The following is a 24419-nucleotide window of genomic DNA, read 5'->3' as shown; positions in this document are numbered from 1 at the left end:
CCGGGAAGGCCGCGCCGGGCGGGGGGGGGGGGGCCGCGCATGCGCCAACCCCTACGTGCGGGCCCATTATTCCTCGCAGCTCCCCGGCTGGGCTCTCAGGTGTGCTGCGGTGCTGCCTGCCGTGCCTCCGCTGTGCTCCGTTACGGATCGGGAGACGAGGTCCAGAAAGGGGGGATATTGGCCCAGAGCGTTGGCGACGCCTTTGATTTTAAGCCCTATTAGGAAGATGCCTCGGCATGTGTATCCCTTTGTGCACCGACTCTACAATTCATTCGGGGCCGTTATCCTGTACTTAGTGTCCCATGGCCCTCAGGAAGGGTCCAGCTCGGACACCGGTGAATCAGATCGTGGCACTCTGTGCCTCCGGAGAGCCAGTACATCTAGAACATGTCCCAGGTTTACTTGCTACAAATAACCTGGCATCAGAAGGGGATGAGTGCAAGTTCATATTTATTGAACAATTATCATGTGCCAAGCACAGTGTGGGAAGTGCAGGGGAGACGAGGGTAAATGGGTTATCCAAGCCCTATCGTAGATTTTGTAGCCTGGAGGTAAAACATAACAAAAATAAAAAAAATTAGAATATGGGGAGTAGGGAAGACAGAAGTTGCTGACATGATCAGATTTGGCTTCGTGGTGGAGAAGAGGCCAGAGAGGGTGAAGGCTGAACACTCAAGGCAGGGAAACCAATTAGGAACTACTACAGGAAGTAAAAGGTGATCGCAACGAGAAATGGAGACAAGTGGGTATATTTAAGAGGCAAAGAAGGCCAAACATCAGAAATTGGTGGTTACCTGGTTATGGAAAGCAAAGGAGAGGGAGAGATCAACCATGACGCCTAAGTTTTATGTTTGGCCGCTGAGTGGATGGGGGTAACGTCCTGCTAGAACTCAGGAAGAGGAGCAGGTTCAAGGGGGGAAGTAATGAGTCAAGCTTTGAATATTTGGAATTTGAGCTATTTATGGGACATCTAGACAAAGGAATTGTAGAATATTTAGGGGGCAAAATTAGTAGTGCTGGCTAAAGATTGCATGTGAAGTTGAAGGAAAAGTTGAGAGTGAAGGTAACTTCATAGGCCACCAACAATGTTAATGGTGGTGCCATCAACCAAGGGAGAAATCAGAAGTCAGTGAAGTGGGCAAGGTGATGAGCTCAGCTCTGGACGTGTTGAATTTTTCTTGCATTGTGTGATTGCAATAAGTGGATGACTACAATGGTAGACAGCCCACAGAATCGTGCTAGCATTTAGACTTGGGTTTCATTTCCATATAATTGACAACCAAAGCTATCGTAGATAAGATCATTTAGCAAGGATTTGCAGAGTGAGAAGAGCAATGACTAAGGACCAAACTCTAAGGAACATCAAAACTTAAAGGAAATAGGAGAAAGGAACTGTCCAACCAGTACATGAAGAGATAATGTGATTCCCCACCCCACCCCCAGCTTTGCAAACGAGGAAGCTAAGTTAAGGGAATTTCAGGGACTTGGCCAAAAGCGCATGTAAGTGAAGGCTGGAACTAGGACTAGAATTCATGTCCTTATCCTAAATACTAGAATTTTTCCTCCCTCCCCCCCTTCCCATTTCCTGTCACGTTTATCTTGATGAATTGCATTCATTCATTCATATACTCAGTCTTCAACATCCTCAACATAGACTCAGAGATACCCTCTTAAACCCAACAAAAGATGTGCCCATTATTTCATGCTGTGGGCTAGGTTTAGTGCCCACCATGTTTTTCAAAAGCACCTTGCACATTTTCCATCATGGCATTTAGCAGTTCTTATTGCAATGAACTATAATTTATGAGGCTCGCTATTGATTAGACTCTGAGTTCCTCAAGAACTAGTAGTACATTTTGTTCAGTTGCTGACCACATAAATCTTAAATGTTTGCTGAGTGGATGATATGCTCCACTTCCCCAACCTGCACCCTGGACAGAAATTTTACAACTGGAGATTTTGAATTAAGGCTTGTTCTGTTTTTAATAGAAGGCAGTAAGGAATCAAAGCAAGCCCAGTGGGCTTAGAGTCAGAGCATCTGGTTTAGCATTACAACGCTGAGCCTTTCTAACTGTAGGACACTAAGCCAATGAGCCCTAGTTTCTGTTTTGGTTCTCTATTGTTGCCAACCAAATGACCCTAGAATGTCCACAATGGCTCACTCTTTGTGGCTGGCAGTTGACTCTGGCTATCAGTTCAAAGCTTAGCTGGAACTGTTGAGTAGAATGCTTTCATCTGGCCTTTCCTTGTGGGTTGACTTCTCAGTAGTTGAGTTTAAGAGGGAGTACTCTAAGTGTGAGCATTCCCAGAGAAAGAAAGTGGAAGGTGGAGGGCCTTTTAAAGACAAAACTAATAAGCAGTTATAGTAAGACCAGCCACATTTTATTAAATATCATAGGGCAAGCCCAGATTCAGGTGAAGGGAAATGAACTCCATCTCTCAATGGAGAGGGTAACAAAAAACTTGTGGACATCTTTAATTAATCACCATTATTTTAGTAATACTTGATGTGCCCTCTTGACAGGTGGTTAAATTGTGAGAGCACTTTGTAAACTCCAAAGAGGTATAGCCATGTTATGTAATATAGTAGCTATTTTATATTTTCTCTCTAGCAACTTCCTCTCCGGGTATAGTCCCAGCCCTCCAGGCCACAGGGGTAGTCAAGTGGCCCAGACTGGGCAAATTACAGTCGTCTTTTTCCCTTGCCACTGGAATTGACCCAGAGATGAGTAAATGACCTAAATTGGGCCAATCAGAATCTTTTGCAGTAGTTTTTCGTACTGTGGCCATCAGGGATGAATTTTTTCCTCTCTGGGCGTATCTTAGAGTATGAAACTGAAGCTTCCCCAATGAAGTTCCCAACATGTGGTCCCCCACAAGGCAGTCTGAAAGAATAAGATTGACATTCATCACAAACACAGAGAATCCTGTGTTCGAGTCCCTGATCCAGCCCATTCTCCAGCTTACTCATAGAAGCCATTAAATTCCCCCTTTTATTTAAACTGCTTTGAACAGGAGTTTCTTTTTCTTTCTCACATTGAAAGAGGCTGTAGGTCTATATTTAAGTTCTCATAGGCAAACAACATCTGGGAATCTTGGGAAATAGTATAAAAGAATAGTTGGCCTCGAGTCCAACAGCCTGGATCTAAATTCCTGGTTTGAAAACTCTGACCTTGGGGATCCCTGGGTGGCTCAGCGGTTTAGCACCTGCCTTTGGCCCAGGGCGCGATCCTGGAGTCCCGGGATCGAGTCCCACATTGGGCTTCTGGCATGGAGCCTGCTTCTCCCTCCTCCTGTGTCTCTGCCTCTCTCTCTCTCTCTCTCTCTCTCTCTGTCTATCATGAATAAATATATAAATAAATCTTTTAAAAAAATAAAAATAAAAAATAAATAAAAACTCTGGCCTTGAGCTGGTTCATGAATCTCCCCAAAAGCCAATTTCCTCACCTTTAAAAAGGTGGTAGTAATAGCACTCAAAAGGCTGTTATAAGGCTTAACACTCTTAAGACATGGTGTCACAAAGCATGTGACAAATGGTGTTTGGCTTTTATTTTAATACATTTATTTCAGACCACAGGAGACAAAAACGAAAAGAGAAGCAAAAGCAAAAAACCCTTTCAAATGTGTCCATTGGTGTTTTGAGTTTAATTTTTTAATTAGATCATTTTGTATTTTATAGGCATAGGTAGAGGTATGTGTATTTACCTTCTTGAGTGTTGTTCTACCACTAGGAATGAATGTTAATATGCTGTGATCAAGAGGAAGAGTTGCCCAAGGCAGTAATGACCTCATGTGACTGGTTGCTGTGTAATGCTGCCCCTCCTCAAAATGCAACTGGAGTCTTTTAAGATTCGAGCCATTTAATATATATCTCAGATGGTAAGAGTTCCACTGTTCTGAGTTCGCGTGAATCTTTGTCCACATCCAGTATGAGTGACTGGCATTACAGTGGTGGTGGGTGGGGGAAGGAAGGGACTCCCTCAATAACTCTTGCATATGAAATCCAGAAGAAAGGGAATCATAGAAGCTGCTTTTAGGGAAACAGTCTTGAGTGATGGAAGGTAGACAGGGCCACAGTGACCCCCTGGCTGAACACAGACAGGTCTATCACGCGACCCACCTCAAAATATTCATAGGCCCTAACCAACCAGGCACAGGTATCAAAAAAGGGGTAATTCCATATATTGCCATAACTCCTCATCTTCCCCCTTTAAAAACAGCCCTCACTCATTGCCTCTCCTCTGCTGTCCTACCCACCTGCTCCCTTGTGGCATACTCAATAAACTTCTTTTTTAATTTTTATTACTTTTTAAAGATTTTATTTATTCATCAGAGAGAGAGAAAGAGAGAGAGAAGCAGAGATACAGGCAGGGGGAGAAGCAGGCTCCATGCAGGGAGCCTGATGTGGGACTTGATCCCGGGACTCTGACTTCCCTGAGCCGAAGGCAGATGCTTAACCACTGAGCCACTAGGCGTCCCGATTCAATAAACTTCTGTCTCCTCTGTTCCGCCTCTGGTGAATTCTTTCACCTTCTGTGCTGAGGGCTTCCACCTGATTGTCACCCCACATTTGGGGGGCTCCTTCTGATAGACATCCCAATTAAACACCACAGGAATCTCAGCAAGAACAGAAATAATCAACCATCTGACCATCTGCCAATTGCCCTCTCTCTCTCTGGCATAAACACCACTAGCGTTTAATAAGTAATAATATCTCAATGGGATAATTTAAAGATGCTACCAGCAGTCATATTAAGAGTGCCCAGCGGGAAAGGAAAGATGGGCTGGGAAAGGCTTTTAAGAGCTATAAATATTTTTTTAAGGTGTGTGGATACTTCTGGGGTGGTGAGGAATTGGGCCATTTATTTAAGAAGAGTGAGAAATGAGAGGAGAGTTTGGGAAATTGGTTGGTTTTGTTTCATATTTTAAGTCCTTTTTTTAGCACATTGCTAATATAATATTTATTAATATACTAATGTTTATTAATCCATTAGCATTAGACTGTAGCTACATACTTTAAAAGAGGAAGAAGTTTAAATAAAAAGTTGGGGTAAGGAGGAGGAGATTATTTACGACCTAGAAAAGTAAACAGCAGTTGAGGACTGGTGGGAAGAGTTTTGCAGATGGAAGAAGATGTGGGTTTGAACTGCTTGACAAGCAGTTAATCTCGCTGAGGCTCCAGTCTCTATAAAACAGAGAAATACCCAGCATTTATTGGGCACATTATGTGCCAGGAATCTTACAGAGCAGTTGTAAAGATCACATTTTAAAAAGTTACGATTTGGGGTGCCTGGGTGGCTCAGTGGTTGAGCGTCTGCCTTCGGCTCAGGTTGTGATCCTGGGGTCCTGGGATCGAGTTCGGCTCCCCACAGGGAACCTGCTTCTTCCTCTGCCTATGTCTCTGCCTCTTTCTCTGTGTCTCTCATGAATAAATAAATAAAATCTTTTTTTAAAAAAGTTAAGTTGTCAGGATCCTACATAGAAGCATATCCGTAACAATAAAAAGTCATACTACAGGGGCACGTAGGTGTCCCAGTTGGTTAAGCATCTGCCGTTGACTCAAGTCATGATACCTGGGTTCTGGGATTGAGCCCCGTGTCAGGCTCCCTGCTTGCTGGGGAATGTGCTTCTCCCTTTCCCTCTGACCAGTAGTGGCAGGTGAGGCTTACAACCTGGGATTTTTCTATTTCAATTCCACCTGGGGAGGAATGTGGTAGAAATTATTATATCTGCCACTAGAGGGCGGATTTGTCAAATTTTGAAATGTTTCCAGGCAATGGAGAAGCTGTAGGAATTTTTTTCTTGCTTTCACAAATCCCCCTAGCTTAGGCAAGAAAAGAGACCAGGGTCACCAGAAATAGGAAGAAACAAAGGCAGTGCCAGTGGTATTGATACGAATGGGTCCTCCTCATCATCTTCTTCTTAAAGCGTGTATGGCACAGTGGGCCTTCCCTAGGGAAGCAAAGAGGTAGCACACCCGGAAATAAGAGCCTAGTATACTATCCATATGTCCAGATGCCCATATGCAGGCACTCTACTAGGCATTTTACCTATATTATCTTCTTTGGTCCTCACAACAGCTTTCTGAGGCCAAATTTTTAAAACATTATCTTACAAGTGAAGAAATAGGCTTATTAAGGTTAAAAATATTGCTCAAAAAATATTGCTCAAAACTAAGTAGCTAATAAATGGCAGGCTTGGGATTTGAATAGATGTTTGTGGGGACGGGTTAAATGGGAAAAGGGAAAGTCTTGATATTCAGTCTATGAATTTGAGCAGTAATCACCATTCAAAGCCTCTAAGAGGGCTTCAGGGCAGGGCATTTTTTGTCTTATGGTAGCAGCTTTAAGTGGAGAAAATACCATTTAGCAAATTATATATTTTTTTTAAAAAAATGATCAGTACAGAATATCTAAAGAATGAAGCAAAAACAACTTTGAAATCTTATCATCCACATAAAGCACTTTTAGTCATTTTTAGTTAGGATGATGGTATGTTGGTTTTCAATAAAAAAAAAAGATTTTATTTATTTGCGAAAGAGGGAGATTGAGGGAGAGAGAGCATGAGTGCAGGGGGGCAGGGGGGAAGTGGGAGAAGCAGACACCCCACTGAGCAGGGAGCTAGACATCAGCTCATGATCCCAGGACCCCCGGGATCATGACCTGAGTTGAAGGCAGACTCAATCACCTGAGACAGGCACCCCACGCTGTTTTTTTTTTTAAGATTTATTTATTCATGAGAGAGAGAGAGAGAGGCAGAGACACAGGCAGAAGGAGAAGCAGGGAGATCAACGTCTCCAGGATCACGCCCTGGGCTGAAGGTGGCGCTAAACCGCTGAGCCACCCGGGCTGCCCATATATTTTTTCTTTTTTAATTGTGGGTATGTTATCATGTAGAGAAATACAGGATCTTTACTATCAATATTAATGATTGTGTTTTATTCTATAGTATTTAGATCCCTTAAGTCACTTACCCAATTCCTTTTTTAAAATTTAATTTAATTATTTTTTTTAAAGATTTTATTTATTTATTCATGAGAGACACAGAGAGAGAGAGGCAGAGACTCAGGCAGAGGGAGAAGCAGGCTCCATGCAGGGAGCCTGGTGTGGGACTCGATCCTGAGACTTCAGGATCATGCCCTGGGCCGAAGGCAAGATGCTCAACCGCTGAGCCCCCCAGGCATCCCCACTTATCCAATTCCTATTGATAAGCTTTTCATTAATTGTCAATTTTTGGTTACCATTATAAACAGTTCTGTAATTTCTACTTCTATCCAGAGGAATACTCACTTTTGTTAATTGGATCTTATCTTCTATCTTATCTCCCTAAATTCCTTTGTCGATTCTTTCTCTCAGCCATATAATTTCTTTAGCAACCAGATATCAGATAATCACTCTCTTTTAAAAAATATCTTCCCTGAGGTCACTCCACCTCTGGGCTGCAGCTCGTTTTCTTTCCTTACCTAGACACCTAGAATTCTTTTTTTTTTTTTTCATATCAGCATTATTCTTTTTTTAATAATAAATTTATTTTTTATTAGTGTTCAATTTACCAACATACAGAATAACACCCAGTGCTCATCCCCTCAAGTGCCCCCCTCAGTGCCCGTCACCCATTCACCCCCACCCCCTGCCGTCCTCCCCTTCCACCACCCCTAGTTCGTTTCACAGAGTTCAGAGTCTTCATGTTCTGTCTCCCTTTCTGATATTTCCTACCCATTTCTTCTCCCTTCCCTTCTATTCCCTTTCACTATTATCTATATTCCCCAAATGAATGAGAACATACACTGTTTGTCCTTCTCCGATTGACTTACTTCACTCAGCATAATACCCTCCAGTTCCATCCACGCTGAAGCAAATGGTGGGTATTTGTCATTTCTAATAGCTGAGTAATATTCCATTGTATACATAAACCACATCTTCTTTATCCAGTCATCTTTTGATGGACACCGAGGCTCCTTCCACAGTTTGGCTATTGTGGACATTGCTGTTATAAACATCGGGGTGCAGGTGTCCCAGCATTTCACTGCATCTGCATCTTTGGGGTAAATCCCCAACAGTGCAATTGCTGGGTCGTAGGGCAGGTCTATTTTTAACTGTTTGAGGAACCTCCACACAGTTTTCCAGAGTGGCTGCACCAGTTCACATTCCCACCAACAGTGCAAGAGGGTTCCCTTTTCTCCGCATCCTCTCCAACATTTGAGACTAGACCACTCCCTTGCACCATACACAAAGATAAACTCAAAATGGATGAAAGATCTAAATGTGAGACAAGATTCCATCAAAATCCTAGAGAACACAGGCAACACCCTTTTTGAACTCGGCCACAGTAACTTCTTTCAAGATACATCCACGAAGGCAAAAGAAACAAAAGCAAAAAATGAACTATTGGGACTTCATCAAGATAAGAAGCTTTTGCACAGCAAAGGATACAGTCAACAAAACTAAAAGACAACCTACAGAATGGGAGAAAATATTTGCAAATAACATATCAGATACAGGGCTAGTATCCAAGATCTATAAAGAACTTATTAAACTCAACAGCAAAGAAACAAACAATCCAATCATGAAATGGGCAAAAGACATGAACAGAAATCTCACAGAGGAAGACATAGACATGGCCAACAAGCACATGAGAAAATGCTCCGCATCACTTGCCATCAGGGAAATACAAATCAAAACCACAATGAGATACCACCTCACACCAGTGAGAATGGGGAAAATTAACAAGGCAGGAAGACACCTAGAATTCTTGAGAGAGCTGTTTATACTTGCCAGCCTCACTTTTTATTCCCTCTCTTTTCTCCTGAATCCTCTCCAATCAGATTTTTCTCCACAAAATGTTCTTGTCAAGGTCATCACCAGTTGGTGAGGCAGTGGTTGGTCCTCTCTCTTTATCTTTCTTTCAACATGTGACATACTGACCGTTCCTTTCTTTCTCAGAATTCTTCACTGGCCTTCTAGTAAACCACTTTCTTGGGTTTTCTCCTATTTCACTGGTCACTGACCTTCATTGGCCACTGTCACCTTTGCCTGTTTCCCCTTGCCCTCTTGACCTCCAAATTCTGGAGCAACCCAGTGTTCACATCTCAGACCTCTTATCTCTCTATATTCATTCCTCGGGTGATCTCATCTGGTCTCAGGACCAAATACTGTCTGTATGCTTAGACCTCTCTCTGAATTCCAGATTTCTAGTCCAACTGCCTACCTGATGTCTAATAGACATCTCAAACTTGATGAATTGAAAGTCCTTCATTTCTCTGACTTAATTTCATCCAATCTCTCCTTCTACAGGTTTTCCATCCCAATAAATATTATACTTTTGAGCCAAAAACCTGAGACATGCTCGACTCCTTTATTTCCCTTACATCTCATATCTGTTAGGAAAGCCTCATGGCCATACCTCCAAAATATCTAAAATTCAACCACCTTCAACCACCTCCACCGTCCCCTCCATCATCATATTTCAGCTGGATTATTATAATTACAACCTAAGTCTTCGAGCTTATGCCCTTGCTCACTTCCACCCAGCAGCTGGAGAGAATCTTTGCAAGCTTATATCATTGACCCATCACTGCTCTGCTCAAATTCTAATTCTGATTCTGCCTGTTTCATCGATAGTAAAACCCCAATGGCCTTACCATGGCTGACAAGGCCCTGAGTGGTCTCAGAGCTCTGTCCTATCGGTTTTTAGGTCTTTACTCCTCCCTCACTCTGCTCCAGTCTCACTGGCCTCCTCACTGTCCTGCCTTTGCTCTTACTGTTTGCTCTGTCTGGAATCATCTTTTGCAGATATCTCTACTGCAAAAGATGATTCTCTACTTCCTTCAAGTCTTTGTTCAGTGTCTCCATGTCAGAGAGACCTTTCTAATCACCCTGTGAGGAGCAGTACATTCCATTGACTATTGCCCTTATTAATATTATTATTATTTTTTGGTCATGCTTTACTTTTCTTTACCATTATCACCACCATCACCACCACCACCACCACCACCCACACACACACACACACACACACACACACACACACACAACAAAACACACATAATTTATTTATTTGTCATTTGTCTCCCATAAGTATAATGTATGCTCCTTGAAGCAGGCATTTTGCCTGTTTTCTTTTTGGCTATACTCCTAATTCTTAACCTAATGCCTGACACATATAAGGGCTCAATACATATCTGTTGAACAGATGAATAAATATTCATCTTCTGGTGGAATAATCTCCATAGGGTAGATTTCTGGGAGTGAGATTACTGACTCAAAGTGTATGAATATTAAAGACACATTTGACACATTCGACCAATTTATATTCCCATCAACAGAGGACCTGACAGTGCCATTGACTCAATTACTATTAAAAAGGGATTTGTCAATACTTTTAATCTTTTATAATCTCATAGGGAAAATATTTTCTTTTCACTTGTATTTTGGGATTATTTGCATATTTTAGGCATAGATTTATTGACCATATATACATGCATTGTTTGTCTGAAATCATAGATTGTTCTTTGTCTACATTTCTATTATGAGTATTTCCCTTGCTGATTTGTTTTTGTGTATGTGTGTGTTAAATCTCTTTGGAATTACCAACATTTTTTCCAGGTTTTTGTTTGTCTTTCATCTTTATTTTAGATGTTTTTGACAAAAAGAAGTTAACAATATATTATGCAGTCAAATTTATTCATTTTCCCTGGTGGTTTTTTATTTCTCCAATAAGAATAAAGTTATGTGATGAATATTTGAATATTGAACCTGCTCAGGCTTTCTTGTCGATGTTTACTAAGGACATTCTTTTCTTGTAGATAAATTTCTTGCCAAAGTATTATGAATCCAGGTAGAAGGAGGTGGTATAGCACTATCTGGCCCATTAAACATACAGTTCCAGGTCTGGGGAGTAGGAATTCTGTACCAAGGCAAAGTGCCATAAAACCAATTCCCTGGGGAGTTCATGGAAGTGTGAGCTGACACAGCTGTTCAATATCTATGCATAAAGCCTGTGCCAGAGAGAACTTTGTGCAGCTCCCGGAAGCTGTGCGCTCATTGTTTTGCTCCAAGGAGAGACATGCAAATGAACATTAAGTACACAGTTCTGGAGAATGGGAATGATTTACCTTGACAGGTTTCCCAGATTTCAGGAGCATCAGCTGACGTATATCTCACAACATAGTGGTGCTATACTTATGCACTGGACAGATGTCATCCCATCCACCCTCACCCCATGTGCATTAGGCACTAAAGAGGTCATCAGGAGCCAGAACAACATTTTCTAGTCCCAATATAAATTATGAGTTAACTCAAACTAATGTGAGTGGAGATAGAGCTTCCCATCCATTGTACCACGGATGTGTTACTGTGTACAGAGATATTTCTTCCTCCCTGGTCCTCAGGGCTGCCAGTATGGGGCCTAGGTGGCCTGAATTCCCAAACCTTACTCCCTGTAGGTCCTGTCCGTGTGCTGGCCGCATGTACATCCTCTGGGCACTTGTTCCAAATGCAGCAATTTGAGCCTCACCTCAGAATCTGCATTTTCACAAGCTGCCCTGATGATTGCCCATTGCCCAAGATAATTGATCTGGGCTTGAACAATCCCATCCTTGAACAATCTCATGCAATGTATAACTACTATCATTATCTGCTCCTCCATCATGAAAACATTTGGAGAGCACTGACTATTATAATCAGAGCTGGAAAGAATTTCAGCTAATGGTGCTGTTGCTGCTGTTGCTTTCTGGAAAAGTATGGACAATACTTAGCACTTGATTTTGTTGGCTTTGTCCTCATCTCTCATTGTTCACATATAATATAAGGCTTGTTCCTTTCCAATGAGACTATAGGACTATTTCATCTTATAACATCCCTCAATATTTTAGTCCCATAAAGCAGGGTTATTGCAAACTTTGCACTGGAATCACTGGGTGGGTGGAGATGTCTTGTTACAATGCAGATTCTTATTCAGTAGCTCAGAGATTCTGCATTTTGAGCAAGCTTCCAGGTGATGCTGATACTGCTGGTCCATGAACCACACTTTGAGTAGCAAGATTATAGAATGTTCATTTGACCCTCATATCAAGCTTATGAGGTAGATGGGCCAGATGTGATCCTCATTGTTTACAGATAAGGTATTTGAGAAGCATGGAGCTAAAGTACCACATCTAGGATCCCATAGCTATTAAGTGATGGAGTTTGACCCCCTGTGATGTTTGCTTTTGTGACTTTTCCTTTACTCATTAAGGAGCTGGCCCTATAACCAATTGCTAGAGCAGTCTAGGGGCTATGACTAATATTTTCTCTTTTCTTTATTAATGGCCATGACAGACACTATACTTTAGACTGGCATCATAGTGTCTTAGCCTGTTTGGGCTGTTATAACAAAATACCATAGACAGAGTGGCCTATACACAACAGAAACTTATTTCTCACAGTTCTAGGGGCTGGGAAGTCCAGACAAAGGTACCAGCAGTTTTGGTGACTGGTAAGGGCCTTCTTCCTGGTTCATAGATAGTTGCCTTCTTGCTGTATCCCCACATGGTGGAAGGGGCCTAGGAGCTCTCTGGGATCTTTTTTTGTAAGAGGCACTAATCCCATTGATGGGGGCTCCACCCTTATGACCTAATCACCTTCCAAAGGCCAAATTCCAAATACAATCCCCTTGGGAATTAGAATTTTAATGTATAAATTTTGGGGAAGACACATTCAATATATAGCTATCATGAATAAGAGTTTTGTCCTAGATGGCATTTTGACATTGTCTCAGTGGACACAACATAAATTTCATCAAAGATATTTATAACTTAAAAAAAAAATTTTAAAAGAGAGTACAAGCACTCATGAGCTGGGAGGAAGGGCAAAGGGAGAGAAAGAATCCTGACCAGGCTCTGCACTCAGCACAGAGCTCTATGTAGGACTTAATCTCATGACCCTGAGATCATGACCTGAGCCAAAATAAAAAATCAAGAGTCGGGCACTCAACCAACTGAGCCACCCTGGCACCCCAAAGATACTTATAACTTCAGATCCATTGCTTTTCAATCCTGGCTTACTTGCCATACTTTAAAAACATAGATTTGTAGGCTTCACCATAAATATAGTGAATCTAAGTCTTTGGAGGTGGGAGCCCAGGCATCTGCATTTTCAAAATCACCACAGGTAATTATAATGGCTGATCAAGATTTAAAAAATAAAAACAAAAACAAAAACAAACCCACTGCTTTAAGGCACCTGAGTCTTTCAGTTGGTTAAGTAACTGCCTTTGGCTCAGGTCATGATACCAGGGTACTGGGATCAAGCCCTGTGTCGGGCTCCCTGCTCAGCAGCAAGTTTGCCTCTCCCTCTCCTCCCTGCTTGTGCTGTTTCTATCTCTGTCTCTGTCTCTCTCTCAAATAAATAAATAAAAAATCTTAAAAACCATTGCTTTATCTTTTCATCCTTTCCCAGTAAATTCTTGTACAGTTGCCCCTGCCTCTCTTATCCACAGGGGATATGTTTCAAGTCCCCCAGCAGGTACCTAAAGCCACAGATAGTACTGAACCCTGTATATGCTATGTTTTTTTCCTATACATACATACCTCTGAGAAAGTTTAATATATAAATTGGGCACAGAAAGAGGTTAATGACAGTGAGTAATCGAAACAAAATGATTATACTATGCTGTAATAAAAGATGTGGTCTCTCTCTCAATGTATCGTACTATACAGTACTCAACCTTCTCATGATGATGTTCAGTGATAACAAGCCTATAGGGTGAGATGAAGTGAAGTGAATGGCAAGGCACTGGATGTAGTGTTAGGCCAATGTTGACTTTCTGAGGATAGGTCAGAAGGAGGGTCACCTAGTTTCAGACTGCAGTTGACTACACATAGCTGAAACCCTGGAAGGTGAACAATGAATGGGGGGATGACTGTCATGGAATAGTTAACGCTTAGTTGGGATTTACTCTGTCTGGCCTTTACTCAAAGTGTGAATGGAGGACCAGCCGTACTGGCTTTGCCAGGGAGCTTGCTAGAAAAAGTCAGAATCTTAGGCTCCAACCCACATTCACTGAATCAGAATTTGCATTTTAAAAAGATCCTGGGTGATTCCTAGGCACGTGGAGCTGGGGAAGTCCTGCTTTGCATGCACAATCTCCTTGTATTTTATCTTACAACACAGTGTGGAGTTGTTTTTCCAACGTATGGGCATTGGGGTCTAAGGAGGGTAAGGAGCTTGCCTAAAGTCACATAGCTAGTATGAATTCAAACTAGGTCCCATCTGACTCCAGAACCTGGGCTCTTAACAGATACACTAGTGAGTTTCACAGTTTTATGCTCCAAAGATTTTCCTAGGACACTTATTAAAAATATTGATCCCTATACTTCCTTCTCAGAGATTCTGATCCAGCTCATCTAGGGTAGGGCCCAAACATCAGCATTTAAATCCACCCAGCCTAGGACTTCAAGGCACGTGGTTACAGAGAAAACAATTTGCAAAGCACTGCACTTTACTTTCTGAATGTGCTTTTGGGGCGAGAATACATAGAATACATTCCCAAAGCACTTCAAAATGAGGGCTTGGCTGATGATAATAAGCATATTTCCCACCTAGATGGACCCAGATCCCCTGGAAGCCTCTGGAACCCATGCCAAGCTTTGGGAGAGAGTGTGGAGGAGTCCCACTGCAGCCGAACAGAGGTACCAAGGCAGGGGTTTGCTTGGATACCAGACAGAATCCCAGGGAAGATCTGGGATCTATTTAAGAACAAAACCAAAAGCTTGTGATTTTTCACAATCTACAAAATTGAATGCAGGCAGGGATGTTGGTTACCTTTTTAAATTTTTATTATGGTTTCATGTATAATTTAGATCCCTGGATGACGGTAACTCCTGCTAATAAATTGTGTATACTCTGAACACAATAAAAATCAGCCAGCACAGCAGAATCAGTCTGCTCAACTGCCGAACCCTTGGGGCATGGTTAAAGAACGATGGACAAGAACTAGCCACAAAGGTGCAGAAGCTCTCTCCCCTCCAATTTTAACAGAATATAGTTTCTAACATACATTTTTTTTGGACACAACACTCTTCTTCCAAAGAGCTCAGAGTGTAACACATATTCGCATTCCTTTCCTTTGATGATTGCCTCAAAAGTGAGCACAGGCATTGACATGAACAGAACTAAGGGGTAGAGTAAGTAGTAGCAAATGATTTTGTAAGATCCACCATTCTGAGTCCATTCATTCATTATTGTACTTACCAGCCTGCACTGAACATTTATTACACTCTGGACACTTAGTAGTAGTAGCTACGGAATGTATCATGCCCTCCATCCTCCTGAGGTGTGGGGTGAGGGTAGGAGGGAAAATACTGAAATACACAATTTTAACACATTCACTTAGGGAAGGAAATGCCTCCTTAAAAGATACCTACTTGGAATTTATCTGTTGTCATAAGAGGAAATGCAGGGCTTAGAAAACGTGGTAACAGTGAGCAGACCCTATTTTGGAAAATGCCTTCTTGGTGTCAGACACAGTGCCCCCAAATCTCTGAACCCCAGACTTACAGGCAAGGAGAGGAGCCCCAGAAGGGTACATGTGTTCCCAATGTTACACTGGGAGACCATGGCATAATCAAGACATAGGTTTGTTACATCCTAGAGCAGTGGTCTTTCGCCATTGCCACTGTATTTTCATGGTTCAGAAAGTGATAAAGAGAAGAAAGGAAAATCTATACATGAAGAAAACTTGACATAGAAAGTAACACTCTCATGATTACTGCTGGGTTTTTAGAAATTCATTTCTGTAGTGCTGGATAGTTTGGTAATATTGTAGACAAGTGGATGGTGTGGGTAAGGCCAGATGGGTGATTTCCTCTTATAAAGCCTGAAAAAAAGACCCATGCCCTCAGATTCCACTATAGTTGACCAAAGAAGTGCCTTGGTATCATGTAGTGTGTTAGATTCTGGGAAGAGATTTTTGTTAAGGAACTTACACCCAGAAAAACAGATGGAATCTAGGGACTCAGAACGTTACATACTGTTGCCCGGGCACTGAATCATCATAGAATACATGAGTATGTTGCTTTTTCCTGGCTGATGGGTCTCTCCTTCCTTTCTGAATATCATGGTGTGCTGTGGCTGGAGCCAAGTCTGGCAGTCTGTCTGGTAGTCTGTCTAAAGTTTCTATGAGTGGTAGGAATCCAAGGAGGTGTGAATCAATTACACTACAGTAACAAATAAGACTCCCCAAATCTCGATGTTTATGATAACAAATGTGTATCTCACTCTGTCTGCCATGGGTCAGCTGCCACTCCATCCCATACCTCCATCCTGAGACTAGGCTGATGGAGTTGCCTCTCCCCAGAACATGTCCTGTCATTGAGACAGGAAAATGTTCGTAGGGTCACTGCTGCCCACTCTTCATATGCTACGTGAGCCCATAGCTACTCTGGAGTTCCACAGGGAAGGCTTTTATAATCCTCTCTCAGGGATTACAATCTCTCTCAATCTATTACAATGAGTAAAGAGTTCTGAGAACCAAATTTGGGATCTAAATTCAGAGGTCAATTGCAGTTGAGACTAAGACCAGAATCAGGAGGGAAGACCAGTGAGGCTAGAACCTACCAGAACAGGAAGAGCGTGGGGATTTGGAACAAGGGTGAAATCATGTGTGATTACCATGGATATCCTGGGTCATTAGATATCCCACTGACCAGTGACTGGCTGGGACTTGGGAAAGCTGGCTGGTTTAAAGTTCACAAACATGCAGGCTTGGAGGTCAGAAGCCATTAGGGTCCATCAGGGAAGTGTGAACTATTCATTTTGTGTTTTGCTTGGATCAGAGCTGTCCTTTCCTTCTCTTCTCTTTAGTTCTCCAGACACTGATCACCCTGGGGAAACTGAGGCAGCATGTTACACCAGTAAATGGTTCTAGAACACTTCCCATGTCTACAGCCTTAGAGGATCTTTTCTAGAACCCTGAATGCCTTTTTAAAAAAGGAAACTTATATTAGAAGCCTTCTAACTCACTTTAAAGGACTTTTGATAGAGATGGTACAGTTAGACAAGGCTTGCCAATAATGACTGGTCTGTGATAAATAATGATTTACGATGAACAACAGTTAGGATTGTTAAATTACCTTTGTTTTCCCATTATCTGGAGCAATATAAAGCTAAACTCCACTATGAAGAGGAAAAAGGCAAATAATTGGCCCAAGAAGGCGATCAAATCAAGCAAAGGAACACAGGATCCAATTCTTCTCCTTTTAGACATTGAGAAAAAGTGTGGAGTGAATTCAGTTCAGCACTCTCCATGTACTTTTATTTAGTGTTCACCTCACTAGTGTGGGACTTTTCCCTCCTGGGAGGCACCCAGCACCCTCTTGTACCCCACTACTTAGGTTTATCTCTCAAGGCAGGGCGTCAGAATTTAAAATTCTCTCTCTCTACTATCGAAATTACCGTTCAATTCCTTTGAGAGACTTAAGAGCATTAGCTGAGGAATCCATGGATAAACTAATTCAAACTAAAGTGCAAGAGACTAGTGAATATATTAACCCTTTCTAGGAAAATTTGCATTTCAAACTTCCCAAATACAATGCTTCCAGCTACACAAACACTGCCATAGTAGTGGAATATGAGGCAATGTGGCTCGCCAGCAGTGTGCCTTTTTGGTAGGGGGACTTTTCTAGATTATTCTCAGTCCCTTCTAAATACCTAGTGTTTATTATGCCCTCTAGTGTTTGTTAACACCTAGCTTGAAACCCAATTCCAGCAGCCCAGAAGCCAATGGCTTCTGCATAACACAGGGCCATTTGCAGCAAGATATTGTGAATTCCAAGTGTCTGTGCCTGCATGGCCAAGAAAAAACTAGTAATTATAATGCCCCGCATATTATCAGGCTCCATGATGATGAAATCATGAACTCCCAAGCACTTTCGCATGGATTAACATAGCTAATACTCAAAAAGTCTATGATGGACAGGGCAGGTTTGTTATCTCCCATTTTAAGGATGTGGAAACAGATGTGGAGACATTGAGTGACTTATCTGAGGTCACACAGCTGGTTCACCTTCCCATACCTTTCCCAGTGCTTTTTTTCTGAGTACTGCTCCTCCTTCGGCTTCTAGCTCTGCCTGGACTGTGGGTGCTCGGAGTTTGGGGCAGGCAGGGCAAAAAATGGCAAGATGGTGGGGATGATGTCACCAGTCAAAGCCCCATCTGACCCCAGCTAGGACCAGGCCAGCATTTTGCTGCAGGGCATCCCCTGAGCTGGCATGTGTGAGGGGGGCGGGACTGTTTTCCACAATAGTATTCTGCACCTGTGTGTGCATTGATTTCTTTCTCAAAGGTTCCATCTGCCTTCCATCTAATTATATTACTAATCTTCAACCCAGTCCTTTGAGGACTTTTATCCTTGTTCTATAGAGGTGCAGGTTTCCAGGGTGACCAGAAATCCATAGATTGAAGCCTTTCTCCAGCTTTCTTGTGAAGGTCCTTATCAGTGAAAACTTATTTTTTGTTATCTTTGCTTTCTGGATGCTGTGTCTCCCATAACTTTTCTTTTTTACTTCTACTTGCAGTTTATCTGTGAAGAACAATCCCTGAGAAGAAGCTGCTTTGTGCAAAAGAGGATGCAAAATAAATTACAGGCACCACATCCTCGATGACAGTTCAAACAAACAACAGGACCAATGTCACCACATGCAAGTGCTCTGCTGTTGGAATCAGCAGCTCTGGGATAGTCTCGGTTTGTCAATCAGTAACTATGTGGTCCTGACTAAGGCCTGTAATTAATTGCTCCCATCTGAGTCTCAGTTATTTCATCTGTGAGTTGGTGAAATAACTGCCACATTCGTTTGTGAGGATTTAATGAGACAATTTTGCCAGGCAGGGCTTCTCAGACTTCATGTCATAGGAATCACCTGTGGGAAATGTAGGTTGAAATGTAGATTCTAAGTCTGAGGTTTTGGGCCTGAGTATCTGATTTCTGCCAAATTCCCAAGTGATGGGAATTGAGTACCACTGTCTAAAGAAATTTTGGAACAGCGTGTGGTGACAACTCCTCGATTCATCTTTCTTGATATTGAAGACCCTCCAAAAAATTCTGTTTAGATAGGACATTTATTGTTTTTTTTCCTTTACAGAAGTAATGGGTGGTATTTGTGGACACAAGGCTGACTCACATCTCTTTTCTTGGCTGACAGTCAGACTGATTTGCAGTGCCACGGGCTAAAGATTTGAAAATATCCCAGCATCCTACTGCACAGGCAGCTAAATTAAACTCAATACCCAGGACCTGCGTGATTAGAATAGTGAACTGTTCCAATCCACCTCGAAGATCTGTTGGTGAGGGAGTATAGTAGGAGCTGGAGGAAGCCAAATTTGGGAAGCAGAAACTGTATGGCAAAAAAAGAAAAATCCCACCAACTGTTTATATATCAGATAAATTGTTGTTTGGGATGGTGAGGAATTTGCTGCTTTTTGCCTTGAAGTATGATGGATTTTTGACCCAATGAAAAACTTTCTCTTTTCTCATTTGCAGAAAGTGGGCAAAGTCTTGTTACAGTCATTACCACGTCCCTCTGTATTCCTGTATCCAAACTCTTCATCCCTCCCCAGGGACTGGACCACCTTGGGAAAGGTTGTAGACCAACCATACTGCTAACCCAAGACTTTGTTGTCTTCAGAATGATGAATTAAAATTACACAGTGCTTTCTGATTTCAAAAGCACTTTCACCTATGTTATCTTTTTTGATTTGTATGACTACCCTTTAAGCGAAATAGTATTATCTCCATTTTCAGTTTGGAGAATTTATATGACATGTCATACTGAAAGTGGAAGAGCTGGAAGGCAAAACCATCTTCTGACCACTTATTTATTGGTCTTTCCACAAAAATATATCTGTCCTTGTTCTAGAATAAGACCAGTGCCCTGCTGGTCACTTACTGCCCTATACCTCAGTGAGATTGGTATCACTACATCATTTTCCAGGCACTAAATAAAATATACCAACATTAAGTGATTCATTAGAAATCATGCCACTTGTAAGTTTCATGGCTGGGATTTGAACCTCCACCTGCCACTGCCAAAGCCCTAATGTGTTCCATCCTTCTAGTAGTTCTAAACCCTGGCCAAGAGTCTGATTGCCTGGGCTGGAGTAAGGGCAAGATATGACAGTGGTATGTTTCAGAAGCATCCCAGATGATCCTAATCTGTAGCAAAGTTTGAGAGTCACTGCCCCTTATGACTGTAACTTTCCAGAGTGCTTACAATATGTTTATTGAACTTGAAAGTTCCTGGGGAAGGCATGTAGACACATATGTGTCCATACATTGACATACACCTCTTCCCACCCCTCCACCTAAGTTACAAGGGATGAAGACTTCCATTCCACAGTGAACACTTTTTGGAATAGGAAATCCAGTCACTTGAACTCAGGAGTCACCTTATCTGAGCCTGAGGGCCTATTTAAATGTGACTGGGCAGAGGGAGGGAATGTGAGAGGGCTAGGAAGTTGAGTCCGAGAGGAGACACAAAGACAAACTTGGACATCTTTGCAGTTTTACCTGAAGTCAATGTGCCCCAGGAAGCAGCCAAGTCTTGGCAAGCAGCAGTGATCACTTAGACTAGAATCAGACCTTAATCAACCCAGCTTGCTGTAGCTCCTAAACATTTAGAGGTTTTAAATGCAGTACTTTTGGGACCTCTTCAAGGTAGTTCAAGGTAGACAATGTTTGTTGATTTCCTCTGTGTCATTGGTTCATTTAATAACTAGGAAGAGGCAGAGGCTCACTCTGATGTGGCGACTCCTTGGTTGATGTCTTAAAGCCACAGAGACCTTCTTCTGGATCCCAAATCTTAAGGGGATTGGTTGGGTAATTTCACCTAAACAGGAATAACACATCATAGCACATTGCCCCCTTTGCCATTATTATAATATAACTCACTTAACCGGAGCAAAAATGTTGGATCTTGACATTCCACCCAACAAGTCATAAACTAGGACTTCATCAGGCCAAAGAGAGGGTCAAGTGGGAAGTGTTTGAAGTCTGGGTATTAGCTAGAGTATTAGGTGGGAGGTGAGCCAAAAACCTACAAGAGTGGGATATCAGTGGACAGAGACCGTCAGAAGTCAGACGTTCCCAAAGTCCAGGCATGGGCCAAGGAATGAATGGGTAATTCTGGTTAGAAATGGGCTACAAGTAAAAAGGCTGGGGAACCACAGGAGACCAAGGGGCTCCCAGCTGCTAGGGTCAGAGACAGGCTAGAGTTCTCAGAGGTGAGGAATCTTTGCAGCTGTCTTGACAGAAGGGATGGCAGCATTTGGGTGGCGAATGCCCAGAGATGGGATCTCAGAGGTGAGAAGGGAATGCAACTGCTCAGGACAGAAGAAAGTGCATGCTAAAGATGGTTAGGAAGCTGTTTCTACTTATTGAAGCAGAATGAATTCTTCCATCTACATTAACCTTACTGCTGGATTTATATTGTGTGTGTGTGTGTATGTGTGTGCGTGTGTATTCTTTTAAATGTATATGTATTTTAGCAAGCTACCTCCCCAGCAGGTGTTGAAGCTTCCAGAGCAAGGGACTACAAGCTTGCTCACATAGGTTTGGCACTCAGTAGGTGTTCGCTTTACCTGATTCCTAATCCAGTATTCTTGACTGTCCTTCCCTGGAGGTTTCCACATGGATGCTCAAACCCATAGAAATGACATTGCTAAAAATTATTTGGGTTCTTTTGTTCACCATGGTCTCTGACACAAGGGTCACACTGGCATGCAAATCCATGGCATAATGTTAGAGACCTTGTGTATATGTTCTGCCCAAATATCCTAACAAAATAGTATTGAGAACTGGTACAAGCTTGGCCATGTGCTTATGGTGCTAACCTGAGTTAATGTACTCAAATATGTTACTATCACCCCAGCTGATTAAGCAAAACCATCCCCAAGGATACAGCCCTTTTCATCTCAGTGATTGTAAATGGCTCTCTGATAGCTCCTGGTATTCTGCTTCTAGGTTTCTTATTTGGATCTCCCCCCTCCCCGCCCCCCGCCAACCCCAGCCTGACAGTCTTCTAATGAGGTATGGCATTTCTTTTTTCTGATTCCCACACACTGGTAGAGCGAAAGCAATGCTGTTGGCTGCTCTGTCTTACAGGTTTTGTAAAAAAAAGGAAAAAAGAGAGGAAGAGTTGAAGAAAGAAAAGAGAAGGAAGTGCATAGAGAGAGAAGAAAGAAGAAAAGAAATATGGAAAGAAGGATGAGGGAAAGTAAGAAGGACAAATAATGTGAATCTTCTGGACAATTTGCATGTTGCCTTGTTCAGAAAGGTGTTTGAATCCTTCAGAGTTTCTCTTTCAAGCCAGTTCCCTGACAGAACTTGAATCAGGGGGATCTGAGTGGCTCCGTAGGCTAAGCATCTTCCTTAGGCTCAGGTTATGATCCTGGGGTCCTGGGATCCAGCCCCGTGTCAGGCTCTCTGCTCAGTGGGGGGCCTGCTTCTTCCTCTCCCTCTGTCCACTGCTCCCCTTGCTTGTGTACTCCCTTTCTGTCAAATAAACTCTTTTGAAAAATAAAAGAACTTCAAACACCTTCTCTGCCTCCATACAAGCTATAGGAAACTTAAATGATACACAGATACCTCTCTCAAGGCTTCTATTTAAGTTCTCTGTGGTGTGTATGTTCCTCAGTAGGGCTATGGAGACCACTTCAGAGTTTGAAACCAAAGATGAATTCTGTAATTTTTTTCCCAGACATAGCCCCTGCTCATGGTTTTGCTTTACTGTGTGATGGCTTAGTTGGACAGCTAAGAGGACAGTAATTCAGTTATTCATTTTCAGTTCATTGATTCAGGGGGCAAAGGGAAGAAGATGATTAACTTTTTTATGTCTTTTTTTTTTTTTTAAGATTTTATTTATTTAACAAAGGAAGAGAGCACAAGCAGGAGTAGTGGGAGAGGGAGAAGCAGGCTCCCCCGTGAGTCCTGGGCTTGATCCCAGAACCCTGAGATCGTGACCTGGGCTAAAGGCAGACACTTAACCAACTGAGCCACCCAGGCACCCCAACTTCCTTATGTCTTGATTGCTTTGTACATTTTGAAGACAGAAAAAAAAATCCTTTCCTCCTCCTACATAGCTTCCCAGATGCCAGTTCTTTTCTTTCCTCTCCTCAGCTTTTGCTGATCAGCCTTTGTTTCCAATTTGCTGCCCTCTTCTATTCTGGACTGTGCCTACTCTTAACCACATATGAGGAGGGCTTCTTTTTGAGGAAGAAGAGAAGCAAAATTTCCAACAGTGGAAACTGCAGTTGTCAGGACTTTAGCATGTGTGTTTTTGTGTGTGTATGGTGGAAGGGAGGAGTGTTGGGGGAAGATGTGATGATAGACAATGAGGAAGAGGCAGTGTTTGGATATTCCCAGTGATTATTTTTCCCTGATTATTTTAATTCTGCTTCCCTCCATCCAGAGGGGCTCTCCAACCTTCCCTACCTGCTCTTCCATGCTCCCTTCCTTCCTTCAAGGATAAAGATGAGCTTGGCAGAGGATACAAATGCCATGTTACCTGGAAAACTCTTCAGTGAATGTGGAGACAACAGGAGGTGGTGTAGTAAGCAACCCAGAGAGGAAAAGAAGGTGCATTTTTTTTTTAGGATTTTTATTATTTATTCATGAGAGACACAGAGAGAGGCAGAGACACAGGCAGAGGGAGAAGCAGGCTCCATGCAGGGAGCCCAATGCAGGACTTGATACTAGGACCCCGGGATCACATCCTGAGCCAAAGGCAGACACATAACTGCTGAGCCACCCAGACATCCCAAGGGTGCATTATAATGGAATTAGATGTGTAGGCTTTAGACACTCCTGTACTGAACCCCAGTATTGCACATGGTACCCAGGTAGTCACTTAACTTTGCTCATTTCAGCTTTCACATCTATAAACAAGAATAAATTAGATTATTTAGAGGATTTAGAATGCTATACATTTAGTAAAATCTCAATAAATGTCAATATTATTAGCATGAAATACCTGGAGTGCAAGAGCTTTGAAGGAGCAGTTTTTATTTAAAGATACACAAGCAATGACTTAGCAGCTACATGAAGAACACTAGTCTCAATGCCCCCCACTCTTGGGCCAGTTGTGAACACAAATGTGGGGCATGGGCAAATGCACTACCTCCATGCGAGAGGACTTCAGGGCGGTCTAGGGAGAGGCAGGTGAACAGTTAGTTGTTAAGGTTTCCCTTTTTAAAAAAATCATGCCAGCAGAGCCGGGGTGGAGGGTGGGGTGGGGTGGGGTGGGTGGAGGGGGCACTTAGGTGGTTCAGTGGGTTAAGCGTCTGCCTTCAGCTCAGGTCATGATCCTGAGGTCCTGGTCCTGGTCCTGGAATTGAGAGCCCTGTGTGGGCTCCCTGCTCAGAGGGGAGTCTGCTTCTCCCTCTCCCGCT

At 42.5% G+C, this 24419-nt stretch overlaps 1 long non-coding RNA gene across 4 annotated transcripts; it reads left to right on the top strand.

Moving 5' to 3' along the window:
- Positions 1-38: 38 nt before the first annotated feature.
- On the top strand, positions 39-22559 carry LOC144295064 (uncharacterized). Of its 4 annotated transcripts, XR_013362471.1 has the most exons (4): positions 46-159; positions 3732-3879; positions 18554-18720; positions 19516-22559. It is a non-coding gene; the product is annotated as an uncharacterized LOC144295064 (long non-coding RNA). The 4 variants fall into 4 exon arrangements; XR_013362468.1 differs by having other exon boundaries at positions 39-3879; XR_013362470.1 differs by lacking the exons at positions 46-159; positions 3732-3879 and adding an exon at positions 16050-16136.
- Positions 22560-24419: the final 1860 nt, after the last annotated feature.

Source organism: Canis aureus, chromosome 23 (genome assembly GCF_053574225.1).
Source record: "Canis aureus isolate CA01 chromosome 23, VMU_Caureus_v.1.0, whole genome shotgun sequence".
Classification (NCBI taxonomy): Eukaryota; Metazoa; Chordata; class Mammalia; order Carnivora; family Canidae; genus Canis; species Canis aureus.
Note: the sequence above shows the minus strand (reverse complement) of the source record. Positions and strands in the feature narration are given on the sequence as shown.